The 14,781-nt window shown below is 36.2% G+C and overlaps 1 protein-coding gene across 6 annotated transcripts in view; it reads left to right on the top strand.

Moving 5' to 3' along the window:
- Bmpr1b (bone morphogenetic protein receptor type 1B) overlaps positions 1–14,781 on the top strand; it is a 382,398-nt gene that overhangs the window by 111,671 nt on the left and 255,946 nt on the right. The window lies entirely within an intron of this gene.

Raw genomic sequence — 14,781 nt, 5'->3', positions numbered from 1 at the left:
GGATGAGGTTAGAGACTATTAAGGTGGGCTGGCATCAAGCTTTGGATTTCTAGTCACTAGATATAAGCCAAAAAAACATGGAAATCCTCAGTGTGTGTACTAAGCTCTCTAGAGACTGTGGGTGACTATAGAATCCTTTCCCAAGGGCGGAAGTGGGATTAGAGTACTGAATTAAGATAGAAACCTACCTCCATGTAAGGCTGACAACAAAGTTTCTGCCTTTGTGGAGATAGTCTCAGTGTGTAAGTTAAAGTTTTAACTATGTCATTCAATAGTTAAAAGGAATGTGGAAACTGAAATAGATAGATAGGTAGGTAGGTAGATAGATAGATAGATAGATAGATAGATAGATAGATAGATAGATAGATACCAAATATCAAAAGCAGCAAATTTCAGTAATCACATTATACAATACTACAATGTTTACTATGATAATTAATTAATAGGTTATTTTAGTGAAAATAATCCCTGCTTCTTCTAGATATTTGGTTGCAAGTATTTCATATTTCTTATGTATCTATTGAAATGTTTCTGATTTTACTTGTATGTCTATATATGTAGGTATGTAAATTGAAATTGCTATCAATATTGTTGAATGGTCTCAGTTTTTATAGCTCTACTATACAAGCTTACATGGTAGTATTTCAGTTTCTATCTCTAATATGTATATGCTTGATAGTGGGATAAAAATGTCTATCATCTATATATTTATCATCTATCATCTATCTGTTTATCTATCATCATTTATGCCAGAATCTGATGACATAGCTTGGAACTTGTGATCCTCTTGCCTCAGCCTCTTGATTGCTGAGGTTCTAAGCATGCACCACTGTTCTCAGCTGGGGAACATTGTTTTTTTGGGGTGTGTGTGTGTGTGTGTGTGTGTGTGTGTGTGTGTGTGTGATGTGTGTATATATGTGTGAGTGTGAGTATGTGAATGCCATACTGTGCATGCAGAAGTCTAAAGGTAACTTTGAGTTTTGGTAATTGCCTTCCACCTTGCTTGAGTCAGGGTTCTTGTTCTTGTTCTTGATGGTTGTGTTGTCTGGGATGGCTGCCCTGTGAGCTTCTGTGAGTCTCCTTCCTTTCTGGGGTAGCAGGAAGAGATGCTGAAAGGTGTAAAGCCCTGCAGGGCATCTTGCTTTAACATGGATTCTGGGGATCTCAACTCAGGTACTCAAGTTTGTGTAGCTTTGTGCACTAGATTTATTTAACATTTTATTTGACTCTTAGGTTTGTATTATTCAATGATCACATTTGTCTGGTTGATCAGTTCAAAAAAATCTTTCATCAGTAATTTTTGGTTTTTAAAAAATTAGACTGAAAATTTAAGAAAACATTTTTTGCTTAACCATAGCTCATTCCAGTGTCATGTGCACCTAGAAATGGATGCACCAGATTGAAAAATTAGTTTTCAAGATAAAGTTTAACACTCCTTGTGGTGGTTTGAATCAGATGTCCCCATAAACTCATGTGTTCAGAATGCTTGGTTCCCAACATATTGCAAATTGGGAGGTAGAATCTTGCTGGAGGAGGTGTGGTGTTGGAAGCAGGCTTGGGGCTATCATAGTCCATTCCCCCTTGCTAGAGCTTGATTCGTTCTCCTGCTGCTCTTTACTACCTGCTGTGGCAGAGGTGATGTCCAACCTTTGCTCATGTCATGCTGTCCCCTGGTATCATGAAGCTTCCCCTAGAGACTTTAAATCAAAACAAAAAAAAAAAAGAAAAATTTTCTTCCTGTTAGCTGCATTTGGTCAAGTGCTTTATCCTAGCAATTAGAGGATTACTACATTATTATAGTTATTCCAATTTTAAGGAATATTCAGACTTCCTAGACTACATTTGAATGTAATTAATTACAGAAATACTATAGGTTTTCATGAAGTGCCTAACAAAAATAAATACAGCAAGAAGATAATTATTTTGGGGACACCCTATTCTATAAAATGGCAGAACAACAGCTGTAAGTGTATATGTTTTTATTCATAGTTTTTGGACTTTGAGAGGAACACAAAACTGGTTAGAGAGCTATGGCAGTGAAGTCCTTGCCTTGCAAGCCTGAGGACCTGAGCTGGATTGCCGGAACTTCTGTAAAAGTAAGCCAAGTGTGGTAGTAAACACTTGTATTTCTAGTGCTGGAGATGCAGAGACAAGTGGATCTCTAGGACTTACTGGCCAGCTAGACTAGCTTACTTGGTGAGCTCAAGGCCGGAGAGAAACCCTGCCTCAAAAAAAAAAAAAAAAAAAAAAAAAAAAAAGATGGATGGTGCCAGGCGTGGTGGCACACGCCTTTAATCCTAGCACACGGGAGGCAGAGGTAGGAGGATCAGGATCGCTATGCGTTCAAGGCCACCCTGAGATTCCATAGTGAATTTTAGGTCAGCCTGGGCTACAGTGAGACCCTACCTTGAAAAACAAAAACAAACAAAAAAAAAGTGGATGGTGTCTGAGAAATACCTGAGGTCATCTTTTGGCTTTCATAAGTTTGTATGAAATGTGTAGGCATAGAAACATATGCAAGCATGTACATGCATACACACACACACACACACACACACACATATGAAAGGATGCAAATGATATTAAAATATATGTATATTTCTTGTTAATATATCATAGAATTTTCCTGGAAGAAAAGACTCCTCACTAAAGTTACTGACTATTGTATAACTTTTACTTGTCTTTACTCAAGAGTGGTGGAATTTCAGAATACTTATAGTTCATAGTTGCTGTATAAATTCAAGGTAGACAAAAGAACCTTCAAAAAAAAAAAAAAACTGAAATGATACTCCAGTAAACTTTTAAAGAAAGAAGGTCTCCCTCTTGTGTTTGAGTGGGATGATAATGACACTCAAAGACTTGACAGAGAAAGGAGTTGGGCTCAAGGACTAGGCTTGGGAAGATTTTGCCTTTCCAGGGATTTTTTTTTTTTTTTTTTTTTTTTTTTTTTGCTTGAGGCCATTGATCTTACCCCAGATCACTATGGCTCAGACTGCTTTCAGCTCTAAAAGTATCATTTTTATATGTCTTGGAGTAGTTTAAAGTACCTCATTTGTAAGGATAAAACAGTGTCTTAACCATGGCCATACATCTGTCTAAATTTGTGTTTCCTTCCTTGTAAGACTGTGAATTCATCCTAGACTCAAACTAAGGCTTAGAAGTACCAGTATGAACCCCTCCCTTGCCCACTGCAGTTTCTTTCACTATTTTTTTTCTTCCAAAGAAGATTTGAGGAAGATGACATATTTTCAGGGTTAAATTTCAAAAATTTCCATTTCCATAAAAGAAGATTTTATTGACAGCATATAGATAAAAACAAGACTATTTGTCTTTTCATCCTGAGGATGTGGGGACTATTTTCTCTCCAAGGGTATTTTATGATTTAATATGTAAGCAGAGATGCATCTGTCTTCTTCTGCAACAAGAAATGTCAATTTCCTCATCAGAGTCCAGCATGTAGGTTGGCTACAGGAATGACAATGTTATAAATATTTAGCTGGCAAATTGCCATGTTGCCTTGTACACGGTCATTATCATTGCTTGTTAGGATTCTCTATTGCCTGTCAGGTGCTGTGCTATACACTCTGCATATTGTTTCCTTTCATCTTCTTGACAGCTCTTGCAAGAAGGGAGATATTACAGGTTTTTGTTTTATAGATGAGGAAAATCAGAATTACAGGCTTTTATGTCCTGTTCCAGAAAGAAAAATCCGTTCTAGGGTCAGTAGGATAATGAATTGAATTTAGGTCATACTGAATCAGTTAGTTTGAAAAGATAAGTTGTGTATAGTTTTCATATTGGATTCCTCAGAAGAAATAAATTAAATTGAAGTTTCAATGAGTATATCTCAGATGTTATAGTTCTAAATGCAGGACTTATAATTGAAATGTTATCATGACTGTATTTTGGTTGACAGTGCAAATTAAATGGCTAACTCAACTTCAGAGTTGCTTATAGATAAGATTATGACTTATCCTACGAAGAATCATGAAAAAGAGTGGGAAACCCCGCCTCCAACCTAGTCTTTGAGTTCCCTTGTATTTTGGGGCTGCCCCAGTTTTCAGTGTGGGTTTCTGTAACCTCATGGTGAAATCTTATACAAGCACTGAAAAAGGGAGCAGGATAAGTGACTGTGTTCATCCTGTTTCTTCCATAGGTAAGGGAACTTTATCAGCTGGATTCCAGACTAGAACTCTTTTATAAGGTAGTTGTGATCTTTTTAAAGTTAGCTTTCTGGGAGAGGGTTGTCATGGATTCTGAAACAACATGCCATATTTGTGTGCATGTACAGTTTCTGGTCCCTAACTGTCTGAGTCTCAATGAAATCTGTGATCAAACAAGATAGAACAGGCTGTTTTTCACCCCATCACCTTGTAGTTCTAGTCTGTTTTTAAAAGTCTTTTTTCTGTATTTGCTGCTAATCAAGTATTTCTGTGATAGCGTCTTCCCCAAGGGTCTTTTACTCATCACTGACACATACGCTCATTTATTTGTTTTTTTTTTTATTGTTCTATTTTTGTAAAACATTTAAAATGCTCAAGTAAAATGAGCAGCTTATTTATACCTTGGTTATTAACCAAAGGAACTATACTTAATAATATATAGTCATGACTGCACTATTTTAATTTGTTTGTTTCTATAATCTAGTGACTGGAAATTTAAACTTAACTTGTTTAAAGTCAGAATGCTAATGGACTATAATGCATTGGGATTAGACAGTGGAGATTAGTTGAAACCATGATCAAATAGAGATCCATTGTATTGTATATAGTAGTTATAATAAGATTATAGGAAAAATCCTGACAGCTTAATCAACATGGGCAAAGGCAGATGCATGTAATCCTTGTTCTATTCATGTTGTAGGACTAAGGAAGATACAAAGTAAGTTGGATACACTTGAAATTAAGCTAATCAGGTAAAAGCCTTTAACAGATTCAGAGATACAGCATGTGAAATTAGGGGAATGGAAGATGGGCAACAGAGGAGCAATATTTGTATTACTTGTCTGAAGAGGAAAAACATTTTATATAACTAATAATCCTAAGTAATCATAACTAATAGTAAGACTATATTAAAAACTATCAGCCAGAAAATCCTCCCTCAGAGGTAGAAAACCAAAACAAACAAGCCTGACTCTCTTCACATTCAATGTCATACACAATCAATTCAGAGATATCTGTGTTACAGAGAAGGATAAATCCTCAAGTCAATTGTGTTCCCAGTCCAGTCATCTACTAAGGCAAAATGGACTAGCATCACAGTTTTGAACCTGCATTCAAAGCAAGACAACAATGCAGCCATTTATTATTGTTCTCAGTGAAAGACAATGCATTCTACCGATACCACATCCAGCCTATCCTCCAAATAGCAAGTCTTCAGAAAAGCATTGCTTACCAGACAAGGATCTGGGGAGTCTTGTTCGGAGGAATCTACAAGAGCACCAGCTGAACACAACCAAGTGATGCCTAGAGAGAATCCAGTGAAGGGACATATGGTGACAGTGAATATTTAAAAATAACTGCCAGGACTCAAAGGAGACGACATAATATCCCTACTCAAAACCCAGGGAGAGGGAGAGGAAGAGAGAGGAGTTCTTTCTCTCTGTGTGTAGGCAATCAAAATTGGTGGCGCCAAGGAACTATATGACCATTCATAATAATACCGTGAATAATAAAGATTCAAAACACTTTCTGTGTGCCAATCACCTTACAAACAAGACTTAATTCTGACCACAACTGTGTGAAGTAAACACTGTTGGTAATCATGTTACAGAGAAGGAATTGAATGTTCAGAGAAATCACACAGTAACTTAGTCCTAAACTGGGTGGGAGTGAGACCGGAATTGAGCCAAGGACTGAAGACCATAAATGTTTGCACCCAAATTTCTTGGGATTGTTCTAATTTCAATAACTTTTCCATAAGCTTATTTATATGATACAAATTATCTTACTGAATTTTAGTATTAGAAAAGCTATTAATGATATATCTCAATATATCAGGATGATTAATCTATAAGGAAACCATATTCTACCACTGTTTTCACATGAAAATATAAGACATTTTAAATATTAAAACATTTAAAATTTTGTGCATAATATAACATGAAATTTAAATAACAGTAGCTTTTAAAAAATGTTGGTTTCTGAAGTCTTATTTTTCTCATTTCAAATAAAAGATTTTTGAAGAAATAAGCTTACAGTATCCCTATTTTAAGTATGACAGATCCATAGGTCTATTGTTTGGGCTCTGGTATATAACCCTAATGAATTTTTACTGTAAATAGTACAGAGGTGATCTTCCAAATTATTATCTGAAAGGAAACTTAGTGGAGTTTTAATAAAGGTGTTTTGTCCTTTCTAATGCTTTGTTGTAAGTTACTAGTGACTAAAATATTTTGGAGGGAGGTCAATATGTCACAATCTAAAATATCTCAAATTAAAAATGATCTTGTACTTTCTGAGCCAAACATTTCTAACACTGGTGACAACTCTGAATTAGCACCATTTTCCAGATCAAGAAATGGAGTTTCAAGTTAGCCAAATGGAAACAAATTTGAACTCTGTGTTTGTGCAGTACCAAAGCTGCACATGTTACACTCTGCAGAGCTATTGTAGTGTTTTTATGAAAAGTGATCATTCAAACAAGTAAATGGTTTGATTCTCTGTTGTGCTGTGAACAGAGGAAGTGCCCATTAATTAACTGTGCAGAGAATGTTTCCCACACAGTCACCATAATGTACCACAGCGTTCATGTTCCCAAACTGGAAACCTGAGACGGAGCTGCAGTCTTCCTGCCAGCAACAGATGGTCACTGTTCAAATGAGGGTAAGCGCTGCCCTCATCTGTGAAGTGACTTCAGGTTCTGGGGGTGGGTGGGTTTGGAGTGTTAGGTCAGGAGAATGAGGTAGTAGCAGGAGTTAGCAGGGGAAAAGAAGTAAACAGGCTGCGTGTCTGCGGCTCTCTTTGCCCTTATGTTCTCCTTAATCACAGTCACATGGAAGGTGGTGTTTTTATGCCCCCTGCTCCACCCCGAGTACTGGGGGAGAGCTTGAAGGCAAGGCGCAATGCAGGCTGTTGAAATCTGTAGTGTGTTGGCATCTAGCAAGTGCGTTTTGCTGTGGGATAAGTGCTGTGGCTTGTTTTCTGCTGTCGTGAATAGAGCCTTTCCAACTTTGCCAAGCCTACAGCTAATGCGGTCAAGGGATTTATTATGAAATGTACTAAATCTTGGCATGGAGCTAATTGCATATAACAAGAAGCGTGCTAGAGGCTTGGACCTGAGAAGTGACACATGCAGGAGGCATTCTCCTTCTGATGCTGCTGAAAGAGGTTTTGTGTGGGAATGTCTGCATGTCTGCACTTAGTGCTAATGAGGTAGTCCCCCACACCAAGAGTATTTCCAAGTTTCTTGTTAAAATGTAGTCTTTTCCTCTGCTCCTCTTTTGTATTTTTATGAACAACTGGAGCTGAAGAATGGGTATTTACTAACTCTTCTTCTTACTACATTATAAAAGTGTTTGTGGTAGTTTCAATGGAACACAATTATGACAAAATAATTCTTAGATAAAGATATGATGGCAAACAGAAAATTGTGTTAATTGTCTTTGGTTGCTATAATAGTAGTTTAAACAACAAGAATCTATTGTTTCACAGTTGTGGAAGCTGTAAGTCCAAAATCAGGATTGTGCATGTTGGGTTGTGTTGGGGGCTCCTTTCCTATCTTGCACATGACCACTTAGTCCCAGTGTCTTCACATGGAGAAAGAGACAGAGCATGTTCTCTGATGTTTCTTTTGCTATAGTACTGATCTTGTCCTCAATTACCAGGTACATTAATATAACCAGTAGGGCTTCAGAATATGAATTGGATATGGGCCCAATTCATGCCATGGAAAAATATTTACAGAAAATGACAAACATTGAATGATTTTGGCCCAATGTATTCTTCTAACGTTGAAACTCTTTCATTTATTTTAAATTAAGTTTAACAGTTGAACTATTTTAAAAATAAATTTCTATTTTTGTCTTTTTCTTAAAAGTTAATTGAAATATTCATCTTTATATTCCTAATAATGCTCTATACACTGTGGTAAGTGCTTAATACTTGTTTGGTTCATTAAGCACTTACTGATTTAACAAGCTTGGTAATTTAAACACATTTAGCATTTTGTCAGCCTATTATAGAATGCTTGTGTATTGTGATTGCAATGTGTAGAGAGAAAGCAGTAAAACATGATGAAATGAAATGGTCACGACATTTTCTAGGATGCACTTTCTGTAGGTAGCTTCTCTGGTTCTGATAACAGTAATTGATTAATAAGGCTTATTATAGAAATGCAGAGTTTCATTGATGTCTCAGTATAGTACTTTTTCTGTGTATTTGTATTTAATTTTTCTGTGTTATTACAAAACAGATTGGAAGATAGTATCATTATAGTGACTTACATCACTTGTCCAACACTGTCATTTCTGGTTTTGGTGGGTTTTGCAGTGATAGTAATCCTGAGTTTCTGAAAAAAAATCAAACAAAAAACCAGTAGTGGCAACAAATTTCAAATTTCAAACACATCACAGTGAAAAGGAAATGTTGGAATGGAATTTTTTTTTTAAATTTTTTGTTCATTTTTATTTATTTATTTGAGAGTTGACAGAGAGAGAGAGAGAGAGAGGTGGGGGGGGGGAGGGAGAGAATAAGCACGCCAGGGCTTCCAGCCACTGCAAATGAACTCCAGACGCATGCGCCCCTTTGTGCATCTGGCTAACCTGGGTCCCGGAGAATCAAGCGTTGAACCGGGGTCCTTAAGCTTCACAGGCAAGCGTTTGACTGCTAAGCCATCTCTCCAGCCTGGAATGGAAGTTTATGCAATGTTTGAAGGGAATAAAAAGTGACATTCGAAATTAGAACAGTTAGGACGTCATTTATGTGACCTGCATAACATTGCAGGTACATTAAAATCTATGGCTCATCGGATACATTAGACTTGTGAGCAAATGCCACTAATGATGGCAGTTAAAACCTAATGTTTTGGGCTTGAGATATTGCTTAGTGGTTAAGGTGCTTGACTGCAAAGCCTAAGGACCCATGTTCAACTCTTCAGATCCCACATAAGCCAGACACATAAAGGTGAGACAAGTGCAATGTTGCACATGTCCACTAGGTGGTTCAAGCATCTGGAGTTCAATATCTGTGTCTGAGGCCCTGGCACACCAGCATTCTCTCTAAGAATATTTTTAAAGAATCCTAATGTTTTTAGAGAAAGAATAGTTTGCTTATTTGTTCATTTACTTCTCATTTATTTACTCAGGCTCTCCAGTGGAGCATCATGCCATACACATACCCAGTGGGGATGGGGGAGAGGGAGAGGGAGAGATAGTATGAGTTAGGCAAATAGGTGATAGATATTATCTTTATGTGTTTAATTTCTTACTTATTGAACTAATACTAAAATTGAATCCCTGCTACATATTCAACAGTGTTTTGCCTTTTGATACTGAATATAGACACATTACTAAAATAGTCCCTTTTGGACTGGGGGCATGGCTTAGTGGTTAAGTTGCTTACCTGCAAAGCCAAAGGACCCAGATTTGATTCTCCAGTACCCATGTAAGCCAGGTGGCACTTGCATTTGGAGGTTGTTTGCAGTGGCTGTAGGCTCTGGCATGCCCATTCTCTCTGTCTCTCTCAAATAAGTAAGTAAACATAAAAATATTAAAATAGTCTCTTTTAAAAAATAGCAATGTTTCATTTAGGGAAATAAAATAAACACATTATTGTTCTAAGTTATTAAGTTTAATAACTTGAAGTCTGGTGAAGGTCTACATGGAGGTTAACTTCCAAGGAACATTCAACTTTCTAAACAGTTCTCCAAGTCTGTCCTCTGTAGCCCCAGTAGATGGTCACAGAGAAGATGGTCTGGGAACCAATGCCCATGTTGCCACCAGATGTCATAGAAATTCAGAGTCTCACTTCTTACCACAGAACTTCTGGATCTGAGCTGACATGATAATAATGTCTTCATGATTCATATATGCAGGTTAAAGCTTGAGGAGCTTAAATACAAGGTTTGGCTTGTATTCATGATTGTATGACATAAGGTTTATCTGATCTTATAGTTTTATTTGCACATGCCTCTTGCAACAAGCATTAACTGAACACAAGAATGTATTGAATATGTACCAGGTACTGAACAGGAGCCGAGGATAACAAAGAAAGGATAGTTCATGGTCCTTCTGCTTGCAAAGCAAACATTTTATGGGTTGAGATATCTCTGTAGCTCCATTATATAATTTTTTAAGTTTTTTGCATGTGTAGATATATGTGTGTATAGAGTGTGTGTGGTGTGGTGTCTGTGTGAGAGGAAGTATGTACCATGTGTACACATGTGGAGGAGAACCTCAATTGCCCTCTTATTTTGGTTATCCATGTATTTCCTTGAGACAGTCTCTCCCTCAGTCCAGAACTGCTATACATACTGAGCCCCATAGACTATCATGTATTATTTTGTAAAAAAGTATGCCGTAATTAACTTTGGGGTTCAATATAAGTACTTTTTATTTTCTGATTCTTCACCAGTAAAGTGGGAAAACTGGTCATGAATAATTTTAATGAAGAGGACAAGTACAAAAATCTTGCAGTGTTATTATTAAGTATTAATGATTATAAGAACAAATTAATTTTTAATTTTATAGAGAATGAGAGCGCAAGAGAGAAAGAATTGGCACACTAGGGCATCAGCCAGTGAAATCAAACTTCAGACACTTTCACCATCTAGTGGGCAGATGCAGCCTTGCACTTGCCTCACCATTGTGCATCTGGCTTAGGTGGGATCTGGAGACTTGAACATGGGTCCTTAGGCTTTGCAGGCAAGTGCCTTAACCACTAAGCGATCTTTCCAGCCCTGAACAAGCTAAATTTTGGTATGTACTTTCACACTTTAATAAGAGGAAATTATGACAAAATGATGCATACTTACCAAAACCTTCCTCTGAAGGTCTCTGATAAGTCTAAAACATGAAATGAAAGCAACTGAAAAATAATCATAATGGCCAAGAGACTGAAAAAAAAAACTTTCTTAAAGAGGGACATTTGTTAATATGGCATTCTCTTTTGGCTCTAGACTTTTTTCCTGAGAGCTTATAGTCACCCGAAGACAGGCCTTCTCTGTCTGTAGTCAGGCCATTTCACTCCATAATGAGCCCCCAACCAAGTGTCTTTTAAAGATATGAGTAGAAAATCTGTGTGAGGTGGATTCTTTACCGTGTTGTGCATTTGCTTTCAAAGATGATACAATAGCATGTGGTCTTCTAGAAAATATTACCAGTCTAGTTTAATTTTGTTGTTTCATAAATTCAGGGAACATATTTCAGTATCGTGCTAATAAAGAGCAGCTGAGTGTTACATAAACAGAAATTGAAATTGGATTTCTGTAATCACTGAAAAAGAAATGTTCTTTATTCAGTGCTCAGGAACTTGGTTCATTTGTTTTATAGATGGAGTCTCACATGACTTCAGGCAAAATTGCTTGGTGCCTTTCCATTCTTGTAAAATAGTGCTATGAAACCAGCAGTAGAAGGCAAAAGGTAAATGAAAGGTATTAATGGAAACAAGAAGACTGGTGGGAAGACCCACTGCTGTGTGGCACAGTATGAAATGGGTGACATAAAGAGGGCCGAGGTACAAGATTTGAGTCCCATGGTGAAATGTGCTACCCAAGGTAAATAGCTCACTTGTTGTCTTTGGCAGTTGTTGAGAACCTTGTCATGTTAATGCAGTTATTGAAATTGAATTTGGAAATTGTAATGTTGCTCTCATATTTCACTTAAAAACAGTGCTGCTAACTCCCACATTGAAGGGACCACATATATCCATAAGCAGGGCACTGTTAATATTTTAGTAGCCACACAAGGAGGAGAGTGAAATGAAATGCTATTTGTTCTTTATTTTATTTTATTTTAAAGGAGCACACTCAATCTGCATGTTTCTCTTCTCACCTCATTTGCAATGAGGTGGGTAACGTAAAAAGAATGCATGATACATTTTCTCTTCACAAATACACAGCTCATACTCATTGTGTGTGTGAGATCACCCTAGGTCTCTGTGACCTTGGCAACATTTCAGAGGTTACATTTTCACATAGACCAGCTGTTCTTGAACACTTTTTCCAGTCAGTGTATTGGCACAGATCAGCTAGGTTTTTTTTTTGTTTTGTTTTTTTTTTTTTTTTTTTTTTTTTGAGGTAGGGTCTCACTGTAGCCCAGGCTGACCTGGAATTCACTATGTAGCCTCAGGGTGGCCTTGAACTCATGGGATCCACCCACCCTTTCCTCCATAGTGTTGGGATTACAGGTGGGTGCCACCATACCCATCTGGATCAGCTATTCTTAAATAGTAAGCACTTACACCTTCTTTCTTCACCTGTGTTCCCTCAACAAGCATTGCCATTATGGCACTAGGCAGAACCAAGAGGACAGGAAGGAGGGACAAGGCAGGAACAAAGAGAGAGAAAATCCTATTTACATTTTATGCAGATGTTTCCATAATCTCAGGAAAATGTTCTGATACCCGATATTGGTCAACCATTTGTCCTTTCTATTTTAAATGTTTGAATCTGGTTCCATTTGACTCTGTTTCAACTACTGTCCCCAACAGAGAAATTCAAAATATATTTATAAAATTAGACATGTATTTTCTTTACCTTCCATCACTTTTATGAGGCTGTTGGTTATTTTAGAATTACTTACAGAATAATCTTTCTTCAAATCTGGGAATCTTGGTCACTGAATTCTCACTGCTCACTTTGCTAGCTTCTTCTTTTTTTTCTTCTTTGTACTTTTTAGCATAGTCCTTAAAATGATTGCATAAACAAAGTCCATTCCCTTGATCATTATGGGATTTTAAAATTGTTTTCAACTCATGATGAAACTTCTGATGTCTTTTTCTGAATTGTGAGCATGAGGTAGAAAATCTGCCAGCATCATGAAGCAGATTAATGGTGTAGCAAAGAAGATAGTTAATATGACTGTTGTAAATACTTTAGGGCACCTTCTCATTGGAGAGACTTGACAGTATCACATTCAACATTTAATATAAACAGGTATCACAAAAATTTTTTTTCTGCTTGGTTTTACAGTTGTATAGCTAGTCCAAAGTTGAAAATGTATTTGTTCTTGAAAGAAAAATATCCCACATTGCTTAGATTAATGGTGCTTTAAGACATGTTTATTCAAAGATGGCAGCTTTGAGGTGAACAGGATGAATGTGCTACATTACAGGCCATTGCATTGTATACAGCAGACGTGGACAGTGAACTGTTTATATAGCTGCCTTCAATTTTCTTTGATTTATACTCTATGAGAAAACTGAAATGTTTGTCTGTAATTTTTAAACAAATATGAAGATTTTAGAGAAACATATCCATTAATTAAAAAAAAAATCATCTCCTGAAGAAGACTCAACCTGCTGCACCTGAGCTCTTTGTTGATGTGTATGTTCATGCTCTTTCAAGAGTTATTCCATAGTAAGATGGAGCAAGGAAAAATTTTTAAATTTTATTATCTTAGATGCAATCCTTTGATTAAATATGAACATGAGGCTTTCAAATATCCATTGCCATCCTCTGAACACTAAAATATACAAATTGTTTCATATATATGTATATATATACATATATATATGTATATATATGTATATATATGTATGTATGCTTTAATGCTAAACTGTTACACAGACACAAATTACATAAGGTAAGGAAATGAGTGTACAAATATATATAGGTTGTGTCTGGAAAACTACTGATGGATTCTTGGGTTGCATTATTTTAGTGACCCAAATATATTTATCAGAATGCTTTTTGTGATCACTGTTACCAGTATAACTTCTTGTATGTATGGACCTAGCAATCTTAGCAAGGATAACTATACATATTTTTATTCAAAAATGCATTTATATAACCTGGCGTAGTAGTGTACACCTTTAATCCCAGCACTCAGGAGGCAGAGGTAGGTGGATCATTGTGAGTTTGAGGCCACCTGAGACTACATAATGAATTCCAGGTCAGCCTAGGCCAGAGTAACACCCTATGAAAAAGCAAAAAAAAAAAAACAAAAAAAAAAAACAAAACAACAACAACAACAAAACATTTATAGTTAACAGCTTTTTGGGGATTTATAAACATATCTTTGCAAATACCAAACTCATAAGCTAAAAATGATTAACTTTCCTTTCTCCTGGTGTTTGAAATAAGTAGAACTCTCTAAAGGTTTATTATTTTGTTGCTTTCTTGAAATTGATGCAACTTTTAAAATTAGTGATGGAGATGTGTGTGTGTGTGTGTGTGTGTGTGTGTGTGTATGTATATATATATATCTCCCATGAACATATGCTGTTTTTGAGAATTAAAATGAGATTTATCAAGATACCTGTTCCAGTATAGAAATAATATTTAGAAGTGAAGATTTTAATCTTATATTTGAAAGGTATTTTTAAACTTTTGGTGCTCTGAGTTTGTTGTTTAAAAATGTGAAAATTAATATTTAGCTCTAATTTGACCATGACTCTTTTTTCTCAATTTGATTATATGATTTCTTTGACTATGTTCTAATACCAGGAACTTCTCATACCAAGAATTGCTCATTAGGGTAGATTTGCAAGTGTAGAATGCTCATAATTTGGTTTCGTAATCCAAGATGAAAATGTAAGCATTTTGGAAAGGTGATAATAAATTTTTATATATTTTAAATCTTTAGCTAGAATATTGTAGAAGTTATTTTTTCGTTTGTCTTTA

The sequence above is a fragment of the Jaculus jaculus genome, chromosome 2 (genome assembly GCF_020740685.1).
Source record: "Jaculus jaculus isolate mJacJac1 chromosome 2, mJacJac1.mat.Y.cur, whole genome shotgun sequence".
Taxonomy (NCBI): domain Eukaryota; kingdom Metazoa; phylum Chordata; class Mammalia; order Rodentia; family Dipodidae; genus Jaculus; species Jaculus jaculus.
Note: the sequence above shows the minus strand (reverse complement) of the source record. Positions and strands in the feature narration are given on the sequence as shown.